The 13,447-nt window shown below is 35.9% G+C and overlaps 1 protein-coding gene across 1 annotated transcript in view; it reads left to right on the top strand.

Moving 5' to 3' along the window:
* PLCL2 (phospholipase C like 2) overlaps window positions 1–13,447 on the top strand; it is a 100,245-nt gene that overhangs the window by 62,720 nt on the left and 24,078 nt on the right. The gene's annotated exons all lie outside the window — the stretch shown is intronic.

Below are 13,447 nucleotides of genomic sequence, written 5' to 3' on the forward strand. Positions count from 1 at the left end.
CAGTTTGACACAAGATTTTAGGCAATTAAAATCTGTGGGGTATGCTGGAAAATGAAGTCAGCCATGGGAGACATATTCCTGTGCTCTTATTTCTTGAAAGCACATTGTGAAATAGTGTCAAATCCTTTCCTCAAAGAGAGAAGAAGAAATGTGACAGTGTTTAGTTCATATATTGATATTTGCTATAGTGGCAGATGTTTAGACCCTGACAGTTCTATAGACTGTGGTGGGGGTTGTATGATTTTGATGTGTATTTATATAATGAGCCCTCAAAAGGACAAACCGTACCTCATTAGTTTTGACTTGGGGATATTTTTGTCATGATTAATTAATACGTGGGTGTAAAATTCTGCTTAATAATGAGAGTTCTTTATGCCAAATTAAGAAAGGGTAGATGTACTCTCAAAGTAATGATTACCTACTTGTCTTACTTTCTGTTGGCTTAGGCCTCAGTACAGGTCAGAATGATGTAACTGTGTCAAGTGCTGTATGAAATCATGTGGATAACAGAGATAGAAAGAAATAGAGTTCAATGAAAGTTCAAAGAAAGATAGAGTTCAATGTTTATGAAACTAACCTGGATTGGTATATCATAAATGCATGCATAGGCCTTGTGTGTCCTTTCAATGTGGCACATGTAATGGCATTCTCAAAGTGTGATTGTTTCAGGTTTATGATATTTTTAGCTAATGAAAGGATACTTATGTGTCAAAAATACTCCCTTTTCTATAAAATTATAATAAACGTCAAAAGTAATATTTAATATTTTAATTGTTCGGAATTTGTTTACATTGGGAGTGTTTGAAGGACTCATTGTTGCTGTGTCAAGTGAGAAAGGACCTTAACAGCAGGACAGTCAGTCCACCTTGAAATAATTGTAAATAAGTGCAATACTGCAGGGGCACATGGAAAGGAAAGAGTGTCTTCAGTGTAACGTAGGTTTTTTTAAAGAAACAATGAGGTAAATGGTAATAAAATAGTGTATCAGTAGATATTTGGGGTTTTTATCTTTAAACAAATAGCACATAGTGCTCTCGTAAATTATCTTCATTCACTAAATGGAGAAGCTGTTAAGTGATCATGGGTTGAAAAACCCTTCTATTCATATTATAGGAACTGGAGTATAATTTCTGGATAATAAAAATCAAATATAGCTAGGAATTTTTGAGAAAGGCAAAAGCTTTAGGTGTGTATTTTTCTTTAGCTTCTCCACGCTCCTGAGTATTTTTCACCCTAACATTTTTTCACTGCTTAACAATGTTTTATTTTTTCCTCTTGTTCATGAACTTCAGCTTCCTTAATGTGATACTTCAGCATGCACTCTGTTGGTGTCATCACACCCATCACTGATCAGTGCTGCAGATTGAAGCTTGGAGTTAAGGCAAGTGCCTCTTCCACACCATTGCATGTTTTTCAAAATGTCTTATAACCTGTAAGATAAGCAGTAAGTAAACCTTAAATTTATACTATGGCAAGAGAAAAAAAATATCTCACCCTCAGTCTGCAGCATTATTCAGTGATGAGTATAAAAGCACTTCAAAGATATGCTAGAGTACCATACAAATAAAGCCAAATACTGTTGAGAACTTGACTGTCTCTGTTTGCCCTTAGTGGAGGATGAAGTGTCCCATCTGCTGAGGATAACGTTTTCTGAACTTTGCAAGCATGCATTTACTTCTAAGAGAAAAACTAACACAGAACAGGCAGGTAACTGTACTTGTGTGAAAAAGCAGTAGTGCTGCTACAGTAATTAGGATTAGATATTACTAAATCCTAATTAAATAATGCTGCTAGTTCCAATTTTCTTTTCAGTTTCTGGGGGTGGTTTTAATTTTTTTTTTTTTAATTTTGAGGTGATTTTGTAATTCAAAATGTCTGCAGAATGCAGTTAGTGGTCTGCATTTGATTTAAATGAAATCAAGATTAATAGATTTTGTATATACACCCTAGGGAAGGACTTGAAATCAGGTTGTGTTTATTGGTGGTGGGGGTTGTGAGATAATGGAAATGAGAGGTATTAAAAGAGAGTGACACTATTAAATTGGAAAACACCATATCATTGGGGATAAGCAGTGCTGTAGTAAGCTTAAATCCGGTTACCTTATTTTTGGCTCTTTCCAGCTACTGACTCAATACAGCAGATTGCAGGTGCAATCATGCAGAAGTTAACTTCATGTTACAGAGCTGGAAATTTCAGCAATGACATAAACTAAATAAGATAGGCTATATTTTGAACTTGAACTGGAAAGCAGATAATTTGACGCTATACCTGGTAGAGTTACAGGCTGGACTGATACTAATAGGGCTTATTAAAAGCCTATCTGAAAAGGACTGATTGTCAGGGTTTTGGTAAAATGTTAGTAGTCCTCTCAAACTTCAGCTTCTGCTCAAAATTTTAATTATTCTTCACTTTTAAAACTCATATTGATATTAATATAGATTAATTGAGCAGAGCACTTCTTTATTGGACATGTTGGATTGAACTCCATAATTCTGAAGGAAGCAAAGCTTATATCCATTGCCTCTTTCACTGGGCCTAAGAAAGAGTGATTAGCAGATCTGTTTTGATTTACATTTAGCTCGTAAAATCTATATTAGTTTCCTGTTGTTGATGTAGGTCCTTGGTTATGGTTACTGTGCAAATAAGGTAAAGAGGATTACAGTCATGCTGTGATCATAGATTTGAGAAACAAGTAAAGCAAGACTTTTCTATTTCAACTCAACCTACTAATGTGTCAGAGTTATTCAGCTGACAAGCCTTTGTTCTCTGAATTACCCTTTGAGGTTGCAAACTTCTGGGGCAACCAAAAAAATGCTGAATCCAGTACTGGTAATTCTCTCCTAAAACTGAGTGAATATGTTGCTTCAACTTGTGCACAGGCCAAAAGATTCAGTTTCTGGTTGTGTCAGGGGAGGCTGATCTCAGTGTTACCAATCTCCTGTAGTAGAACCCAATCTTTGGATATCACATGATTTTAAATCACATGCTAACATCTGCTCACCACTTGCATTGTACACTTGAAGAAAATTTGGATTTGTCCATATAGTACCTTTCCTGAGGAATATGTGACTGGCATAGACCACGATAGCTGTGTTCTGTGCCCAGTCAGTTCAGAATGTTGTCCTTGAGCCCATGACTTTGAAGCTGATCTCCATGCATGCTCCATGTTACAATTTACCTCTTAGCATTATCTGGCTTATGAAGAAGAGAATTTAATGCTTTGCACAGAAGATTGAAAAGCTATTATTCCTTGCTTTTATACTTGAGAGCATAACTATATAAAACAAAACAAAAAGATAAAAGAAGTAGTCAAAAGAACAGACATCACAGACACTAAAGATGCCGCCTGGGGAGTTTGAAGTAAATATGTACCACTTATCAAAAAACACCTGGGGAGAACAAAATGGAGGGGGTTCTCATGAAAAGAAGGCATCTTCCAAATAGCTGAAGTCATGTGCAAATGGATCCATATTTAACCCTGCCATGGTTAAATAAGAAATAAAAGAAAACTGAGAGTGAAGAATTCCAAAAATCATCTGCACAGACTTAAAAATAGCAGTAACCTCTTTTCTGAAAAAGCAGAAACAGAGGTCAAAGATTATGTAAGTTCACTAGCTGATCAATATTTAAAAGAAAACCCCAGCTAAAGCCACAACACTTAATTAGTTTTTGCATCCATATACCTGTAGAGATCAAGGTTTCACTTGAAACACTTCTTTATGAAAGACTAATTGCAGAATTCATCTGTAAGTGAAATGCTGACAGGAGATATTACAAAGGAACAGCAAAAGATTGGGAAAATAATACACCAGAAAGAGGAGATACTCATTTAAGAGTTCTGAAAGATCTCAAGAGTTGATGTATCAAAACTGCTAATTGTTGTGTGTATTCTCTCACTTGAAGCTGACTATCAGAGTTGTTAGTGTGGTACCAGTGTTTTAAGAGATTTCCAGGAAGATGATGAAATTACAGATCAGACAGGCTGACATCTGTACTGTGAAAATGGGTAGAAACTGTTTTGAAGAAGAAAATTAGAGGAAACATGGAGAAATGTGTCATGTTGGGGAAGAGTCAATACAGCTTTTATAAAATGAAGGGCTCATTAATCCCTTGGAGTTCTTTGATGTCAAAAAGCATGCAGACACAGCAGATCAGTCTGGTTAGATTTTCCAAAGCATTTGACCCAAGTTTCCTTTCAAATGCTCATATTAAAATAAAGTTACCATTAAATTTTTAGACTTTTAAAGTAATTAGATCTTTTCTGATAGCTGAAGTGAATGTTGGACTCAACCTGGTGCTCCAGCAGGAAAAGAACTCTTTAAGACAGTTGCTTGTGTTGATTTTTGCATTAAGGGTGTGTTTTTCCAATAAGTGGATTAGAGAGTATAGCTCCTGCAACTTTGATCTAGCTCAAGTAGCTAGGCACTCTGGAAGCTGTATGAATTAATGCTGCCCCCAGATATGCAAAGATCATGGAGGTGTGAGGTATGTAGCTGCTTAGACTTTTAACAACTTTCTCAGTCTTAGTGGTAGATTGTTATAACGTGTGTTAAAACAGTGAATTTCAGAGTTGGCAACACAAATGCAGTATTTAAATTGTGATAACACACAGTGTCTCACTGTTTCCATTATTGCCTCTGGCTTTCTACAGTATTGCTTACTTTCATTATCAGTCTCTGCAGAATAGAACTGTCTTTATTTAAGTAATAAATGGATATAGTTTGGTGGTGAAGAGATCTAAGGGAAAACATACATCATTCATTGCAATTTAATATTGCAAATAGCCCAGGTAATGTTTTTTGCCATGTTTAATAAATTATAGTAATTGTACATCCTGGTTTTTGAGATGAATTGAAATAGTTACTGATTGTGTAGCTGTTAGTCTGTCACAAAAACTGAAAACAAAGCATTCATGGAAAATATAGTGAATAGCTTGGACAGTTTCTTCAAAAAGAGTTGTGTTGCTTATTATCAGTTTTTATTTTCCTGTTTTATAACAGCATGAAGGTTGTAATTATGCTTCCAAAAACAGAGCTGCAGATGATAACCTTAGCTTATGCTGGGCTTTTTCAGTCCACAAAGCAAATGTCTAATTTTGGGTACTCAAGACTCCAATGCCAAATGTTGTAAAGTATGAGCTGTTTTGCATTGATTGAAAAGCTCTGATAATGACAATTTAATGCTTCTGTGAAGTCAAGATTTCTGCATTTCTTGTTGAGAGCATGAACGGTGAAGCTTTTTGTGTCTTCTCACTAATCCCATTATGTCTAATGGCTGACTCACTGTATTCATAAGAGCATAAAATAATATGGCTACTTAGAAGAGTAGTGAGTGCAGCTTTCTGTCCTGTTTTAATGTAGTCCAATGAAATGTTTATGAAAGAGCATAAAAATAGGTCAGATGCATAGCAACTTCTCATATGTATTGCATATTTCCAATAGGAGTTCTCTTTCTCAATAAATTTTAAATGTGTTTTTTTGTCTCTTTGATTCCATCTGTGTGAAGAAAAAAATGTGGCTATTAGAGCTGTTACTGATAGTTCTCATTTCAGAAATAACCTATTAACTACCTATTACTTTTTTCACACAGATGATAGATTTTTGCTTCTTATACAGATAGAGGACATTTTAATTTCATATACATGTTCTTACTTATTGTCCACTTTTCACATGGTTTTAATTCTATCAGCTTTAGTTTTAAAATTATGAAAATAATTTTGCTACAAAAACCAGATTATCAGGAAAGTGAAAAACAGTGACTGTTGGATTTAAAGATTTTATTGTCCTTGGGAGCATAGTTTGGAAAAGAGCTGCTGATTATTATATTTACTCTGTCTTCAACCTAGTCTTTCTCATGTACTTGACTCATGAGGAATCAAGAACTAATAGAAGACTCTTTAATGGAGAACTTCTGGACTGTTTGTTCCTTTGGTAGATTTTCTTAAACTGGGGGAAATGAATTAATTTTGGGATACTGCAGAATTAAGAACAGATTATGTCCTATTTTTTCTAAGGCCTGCAAGAATTAATTTTGGTAAGTGGATTTCATATCTTTTGATCCTGCAAAGTATTATATCATAATCTTGTCTTGCTTCTTTCTGAAGAAAAAAAACATTTTCCATGTATGTGTTTTCTAGACTATAAAACATTTCAAAAAGAGATGAGAGAGAAAGGTAGGCTGGAAAAGTTAAACCATGAGTCTGTTCCTATGTTTTTCCTACTTAAATGGATAAACTGCCACTGTCAGGTACAGCATTACATTTTTATCATAATATGCCAGTGAATTCAGTAAGCATAATGGAAATCTCATCTGCTTTTTTTTTTTTTTTTTTTTTAGAGGGCAGCAGTTGAAAGTCTAAACAGAAACATAATACTTGATTATATCATAACATAAGTTATGCTGGAGAGGAGGTGATCCTTCTCCTCTAGTCAGTGCTGCTGAGGCCACACCTGCAGTGCTGTGTCCTGTCCTGGGTTCCCCAGCGCCAGAGAGGCAAGAATGTGCTGAAGAGTCAAACAGAGGGCCACTAAGGTGATGGAGCATCTCCTGCACAGAAAGGCTGGGAGAGCTGGGACTGTTTAGTCTGGAGAAAAGAAGGCTGAGGGGGATCTCATCAACGTGTATAAATGCCTGAGGAGAGGGTGCAAAGAGGCCAGAGAGAGGCTATTTCCATTGGTACCCAGTGGCAGGAGAAAAGGCATGAAATGAAAAACAGGAGGCTCTGTCAGAACATCAGGTAACACTTTTTGACTGTTAAGGGTGACTGAACATTGGAACAGGTTGCCCAGAGAGATTGTGGAGTCTCCAGCTTTGGAGATACTCAGAAGCCACCTGGACGTGGCCCTGGGCATCCAGCCTGGTAAGTGGCCCTGCATGAGTTAGGGGGTTTGGACCAGATGACCTCCTGAGGTCCCTTCCAACTCCAATAACTCTGTGCTTCTGTGCTAAACTTACTTTATTGTATAGTTGAAGAAATATTTTCTAACTTGGACAATACACTTGCTAAAAATCTTAGTGCTTTGAAGGAAATTTGGTTTGATGTGATGAGTCCTCTTGTATGTAGAGAAGTAGGAGTTAGCAGCTTGATTTTCTTATCTTGGTACTTTGAACTGTATTTGGATAGGCGAAAGATCACCTTTTGTTTGTAGAGCTTTGAACTTTCTGTGCAAAACCACACCTGATTTTTATCTATAATGAGGTTATTATTGATTGTTGTCTTGAGCCAGAAAGCTCAGTTTTGACTGGATGTCAACTTTACTATAATTCTTTTTTACATAGTCATTTAGGTTGGAAGACACCTCTGGAGATCATCTAACCCCAACCACCCCTTGCTCAGAGAGGATCAGACAGAGCAGGTTGCCCAGGACTGTCTAGTTGAATATCACCAAGGGTGGGGACTCCACAGTCAATCTGGGAAATCACTTCCAGTGTTTGACCACCCAAGATTTCCCCTGAGCCTTCCCTGCTCCAGGCTGACCAGTCCCAGCCCTCTCAGACTCTCATATAAAAGATGAGATGTTCCTTAAATCTGTGGCTTTGTGCTGGACAGTAGTCCATATATTTCTTGTACTGAAAAACCCCAAACTGGGATGGATGGTCCAGCTGTGGCCTCACAAGAAAGAGACTGAAAAAACTCAGCATGGGTTTACAAGAGGTAAATCAGGCTTAGCCAATATGTAGCCTTCTACAATGTGGTGACAGTCTTGGCAGAGCAGAGGAAAGCTGTGAATGTTTTCTTCTTGGTAGAAGTCAACTTCTGTTGTTTATGACGGTCCTGTTAGAAGTTGGATGTTTCAGAATTCTTCCAGTGTGTTGTCCACCCTGTTAGAGCAATTCATTTGAGCTGTGAGGTTTGCAGTCTGATTTTCCTTTCTTATTTGCTAGAACACCATTCTTCTCCAGCAGAAAATACAGGCAGGACATATAGTTTAAAACAACTCCTTACGCAGCTGCAGAGCAAGCTGACCATGCAGTTGTCAGTGAAAGGACTAGGAACAGTTCTTCTGCTTGTTCCAGTGCCACAACAGAGATGCCTTCTGGGCATCTCTGAATACTAGACTGCTTGGGTACAATTTATACAGACATCCTATTAGAGCTGGCCGTCTTTTGTTTGAGGTCCTGGTACCTATAATGGTTCTTGAGGGCATAGAGTTTATAAGGAGTCCCTACCAGACTTCCTTTCCTTGCTGCTACTGCTTGGGTCAATGGTAGCAGCTTCTGATCCTCACTGTGTAACACGTCTTTTGAAGTGGTGCAGATGCTATTAGCAGTTTGGGATGCCCTGTGTTTGGTTTCCTATTTTTGTGAAGTGCTGTTTGATATTGGTGCTATTTTGTACCATCCTGGGCTTAATAAAATGTCTGGAAAATGCAAATTACATGTTTATTACTGCTGTTAAGAGCTCCAGTTTGGCTTCTGAATACTAAAGTTACATACATTTATTAGAAATGGTGTAGTTTGTGATTTCAGAAATACATCTAATATGCAGAGGTTTGGATGAAAGTAGAATATGAGTGCCATTTCAATGAAGGTTTGATTTATGCCTAGTCTAAGAGTGGTTTCAGTTTTGCTGTTGTAGTGTAAATCTAGCTGTATTGCCAACACATGTACAGATTTCAAAATTTAAATGTGTGGTGTGCTTTTCTTTTCTAGCTAAAAATAACGTTTGTCCTTGGTGTTGCAGTTGTGTCAGTGAAGGTGTTTTCACTCACTGAGTTCCATCAGCCCGACACAGTTTATAATTGGTTGATTTTTCCATTTTAAGATACAGCTGATGTCTCCTTGTGTGCTACCAAGCAGTTCCACATGCAGAAGATTGGATAAATCCTGGGGTTTTTGAAAGATTTCTTTCCTAAGGCCTATGTTAAATGTGATATTTAAAATATTTACAGTTCAGTTACATATTTTGCACAAGTTTAAGGCATAAACAGAATGTTTTATCTTCTACCAGAAGACCTGTCTATGTGAGCCTAGTAGAAATAGATCTTGTTCAAATTCAGCTGAAATTAAATAAATGGTTTCAAATACATTCATGTGTACGTAAATGTGAGCACTTGCATTGATCTACATGGTGTTAGTTTATAGCACTTAACTCTTTAATAAAACAGCAAATCAGACAATAAACTTTGAAACATAAAAGAACTATCCTAAAGGGTAGTCTAGACATTTATATATGTAATTTTAAATAACCATTTTAATGAGAGAGTTCTGTTTTGCTGAGAAGGAGGATGGATTTTTTCAGTATATGAGTTTTTAATTTGGTTTGTGAGGACAGCATCCTGTAAGTGATGAACTGTTAACAGTGCAGTTCCATCTGTTTGAAGCAATAGCCATGTGATTTCTAACCATATCATTGGCTTTTTAAGGCAGGAACAATATATATAATAATACAGGTCTCCAGTCCTCATTGAGAATTCTGGACTAATCATTTAGTGTTTATTTCTGAACCCCCTTAATATTAATAATCATTTAATTTAAAAAATATATTTCTTAACATTTATCCATTTGTTAGAATAACTAAGTAAAATGCACGATTTAATCAATAGAGTTTATAGACTATAACAAACAGATCAAACTATTAACCTGGCCTTTGTAAAAATGTGATGACTTCAAGGCACATAAAGCATACCATTTCCCATTTTCCACTGACCAACAACAAAAGTAGGATAGTCCAGTCTGTAATGAGTACCTGAGAAATTCTCTGGTCATGCTGAGGTTGGGGTGTGGTGGTGGGGTGGGAATTGAAAGGAGAGCTGAAGCAATTCCAGCACTATATCTTGTAAACTCTATATTTTAAATAAATATTTGGATATTTTGAATCTTTACTTCCAGAAAAAAAGCAACATAGGTTAGAAATGTGAATCAGTATTGTCAAAGGCTTGCTAGAAAATATAGCTTACTAAACTTCATGTAGCATGTGTTCTTTTCTTAAATATGCATGGCTAATTTGCAATACATTTTTAATGATCAGGTGGTAAGTGCTTGTTCCCTATTACATTTGATTCCATTTCTCTTTCCAGATTTGTCACTGATAATATTCTAGAAGTTAGATGTGGTTAGAAAATCCTGCTTATTGATTGGCTTGTTCAATATAGACTAATTTAGTGAAGAGCAGATTCTACCTGCTCTCCTCAATTTCCATGACTAATTTGCCTTGAGATTTCCATGTCTTACTCTGCTGCAGACATAGTGTTTGTCACACTGAAGCTCTTGCTTACTCATCATTTTCTATTTCACTTTTGTATCATTCACACATATACATACCAGTATCATTTGGATTAAGCTAATTTTCTGTTTAAATATAGCCATTTATACATAGTTGTTCCATATGCTATATCTGCCAAAAGTCTTTCAGTCTCTGTGAATGTCTACATGATTGTTTTCATGAGGTTATAACTTTGGCTTGAACACTAGAAAGAATTCATATGTTCAAACACCCCGTAAGAGTAATTTAACAAATAGCTGAATCCATACTAAAAGATGACTGTGTGGTGAAGAGCAATGTAAGAATAAAATTATAATGAACTAATACTTTATTAATCAAGCACAACTAGAAGGTGACACCTACTCATGCACACAGCATACTGCTCCATTATTTTCTTAGGGAAAGTCATTTGAAAATTGGGGTGTTCCATAATAGTGATTGAATGTTAGTTGCAGTCAACCCCTGAATTATTGCTAGCTCAGCCAGTTTTGCTCTGCAGTGCTGTTAATATTAAATACAGCTTTGTACGTATTTTAGAGACCAAAGATAATGAAAGTAACTGTTACTGGTCTTGATAATATAAAAGTGGATATTAGAATAATTTATGTCACATGAAATGCAATGCCATTTTTCTTCAGAAGTTGCAAAGAGGGCATTCCTTTTGATCTGAGGGTATTTAGCAACTTTCCATTCTGGAACTGAAATATGAAATTGGGATGTTATTATAAATTCTTCAGCATTAGCCTGACCATGATGAAAGAACACTAATACAGTGATTAGTTTCTTTTCCTTTCATCTGCAGAACTAGTAAAACTTTATTGTTTTGTCAATATAGAAAGTAAACAAAAAAAGCAGTAATGTAAGCATTTTTATTCATCTTAGAATTCTCTTATTTCTGAAAATCAGTGCAGTGTTTCAGAGTAAGTTTTCTAATCAGCTGAGACTGGTTCTCCACTGCTTCTAAATTATCTGATGTTCATGTAGGGCATATGAAGGAAGCTGAGCAGATAGATATGTTCTGTGTCTAGAATAGGACCTAACTGTGATGAGTTAGAAATTATGTTATTAAACACATGGGGTCAGGAAAACAGAGTAGGGCAGTTGTACTATTTCTTAAAATTCCTTCAAAACAAATACCTTGAACAGGCAACCCAGTTGTTCTCTTTTTTTTTTAATGAACTCCTGTCAAAAGAATGCTCAGGTGAAAGGACTCATATTGATAGGGAGTCCCTCTCTAGTCTTTATTATTGTGTATTAGCATCCTAGAAAAGCCCAAGAGTCATATGTGCTCAACATTTCATTTTTTAGGTGATTTTCAATTCAGAAAAACTTGCTTTACAGTTTCCTTTCAGCTAGTTAGCAAAATAACATCAGCTATTGGAAGTATACAGCTGACATCAGCTGTGTTTTGGTTCTCCCCATTTAAGTTCATTGCAGAAACAAATGTGTTATGTGACATACATATTGAAACAGGTAAATCCTTGCCTGTCAAGCAAATTTACTGTGATCTTATTTCAATTTGTGAATTCTGTTTTAGAGACTGAATAGTAAATAAAACACAGTAAAATGGGGCTTTCTCCTTGACTGATTAGGAATAGTCAGTTTGCAGTGCTCCCTGTGTGGGTGAAATACAGTATTCTCTTATTTAAATTGTCTTCAATTTGTTACACTTAAATAGTAATCAGCATAATTCTATTTATAGGTAGTTTTTGCTTGAGTGAAAATTGATATTTATATTCAAAGAACAATCCAGTTAAAATGTGGTAAGCTAAAGGTTTTCATTTGCAGCTTAGCAACCTAATCAATTTATTTTTACTTCATATATTATAAATTGCATTTATTTAAAGCAGCCCCGACAACTGACATAATATAAATCAGTACTTTAAGTAGAGATTAATTGGGATGTGAGGATTAAATTAAATTATCCAGTATGATGACCTCCATGTACTCTAAAGTTGCTTTTTCACATGCTGTTTGTGTGTAGCATTAAGTAAAAATTCAGGGTTTGCATAATTTTCTTTATTGATTCAAACTGAAATAATAGAAATAGAACTAGAATTATTTTTAAATGCTTTGTCATTTGTTTAAACCAGATTTTTGTGCAGCTGACAGTTACAGAAACCTGTAGATTAGTTTGTCTGTGCAGGTGTTTTTCCTCCTCACTTGCCTGCACACTTGTCATGATCAAAAATCTGAGACTTGCTTGCCTGCTTCTCAAAATTGATTTATGCCTTACTTGAAGCAATATTCAGAAAAACAGCCTCAATGTCATTCAGCTGGAGAAGTCTCCTTCTAATATGTGTGAGGAAGTCATGCCTCTTACAGTAATTTTTCTCTGAGGAAGAGTGTTAAGAGAGGTTTGGGCTTTTTTTTCCCTGTAACATTCCTTTTTCCCTGTAAAATGCTTTTATAAGGAGGAATGTTCCTCCTCATAAAAGCAAATTGTGGTCTCCTAAGGAAAACAAGTTCCACATGAACACCCACATAAGTAACATGTCAAAAATTTAGTCATTGTTTTAGTGGAGAGAAAATTGTCTGCTTGAGTGGAAACCAGAGACGTCAGTGGGAAAGGTGTGAAGCAAAGTTGTTACTTCTCAGTACATACCCTAGGCTGAAAATTCTGCACAGTTCCATCTTAGTAACTGTGCATTCAGCTGGGATTCCCTAAAAGGCTTTTTGTTTAGAAAGATCAGCTAAAGGAATAATTTATTTTTCCTATCCTCCACTACCAGCCTTAAGTGATTTGTTTTCTTCCATAAAGCATTGTCTCATACATATGTGCAGGTCTAGCCACAAAAGGCAAGATGTAGAGGAAAAACTCTGGAAAAGCAATAGAATGATGCCTAGGAAAAAGGAAGCACGGGGTCATGAGTGATCATCATCCTGAATGTTGTAGTGAATGAGGAAGAGGAAAATTGCATCCAGGTTATCTCACCCAAGCTGCCAAAAGTGAATCGCCTGGTTGTATCATTTCCAGTTGCTTTGAGCTATGGAGTAGACATTTTGCTCTGGTATTCACCGATCCCAGCCTAAGATTGTTGTATTTTTTTTATGCCTTTATGCTATGTTTAGGGCACTTCTCTGCCTCGTTATGATCAGGAAAAGGAGTATATTCATTATGTTAACAATAAATATTAGTTTATCGCTTTCAGTTCAACTATAAGCATCATGTACAAATTAAAAAAAATTATGTAAAAATTTAATTTTACCGATATTCTCTATATTTTAATTTATTTTCTCTA

The sequence above is a fragment of the Vidua macroura genome, chromosome 1 (assembly GCF_024509145.1).
Source record: "Vidua macroura isolate BioBank_ID:100142 chromosome 1, ASM2450914v1, whole genome shotgun sequence".
NCBI lineage: Eukaryota > Metazoa > Chordata > Aves > Passeriformes > Viduidae > Vidua > Vidua macroura.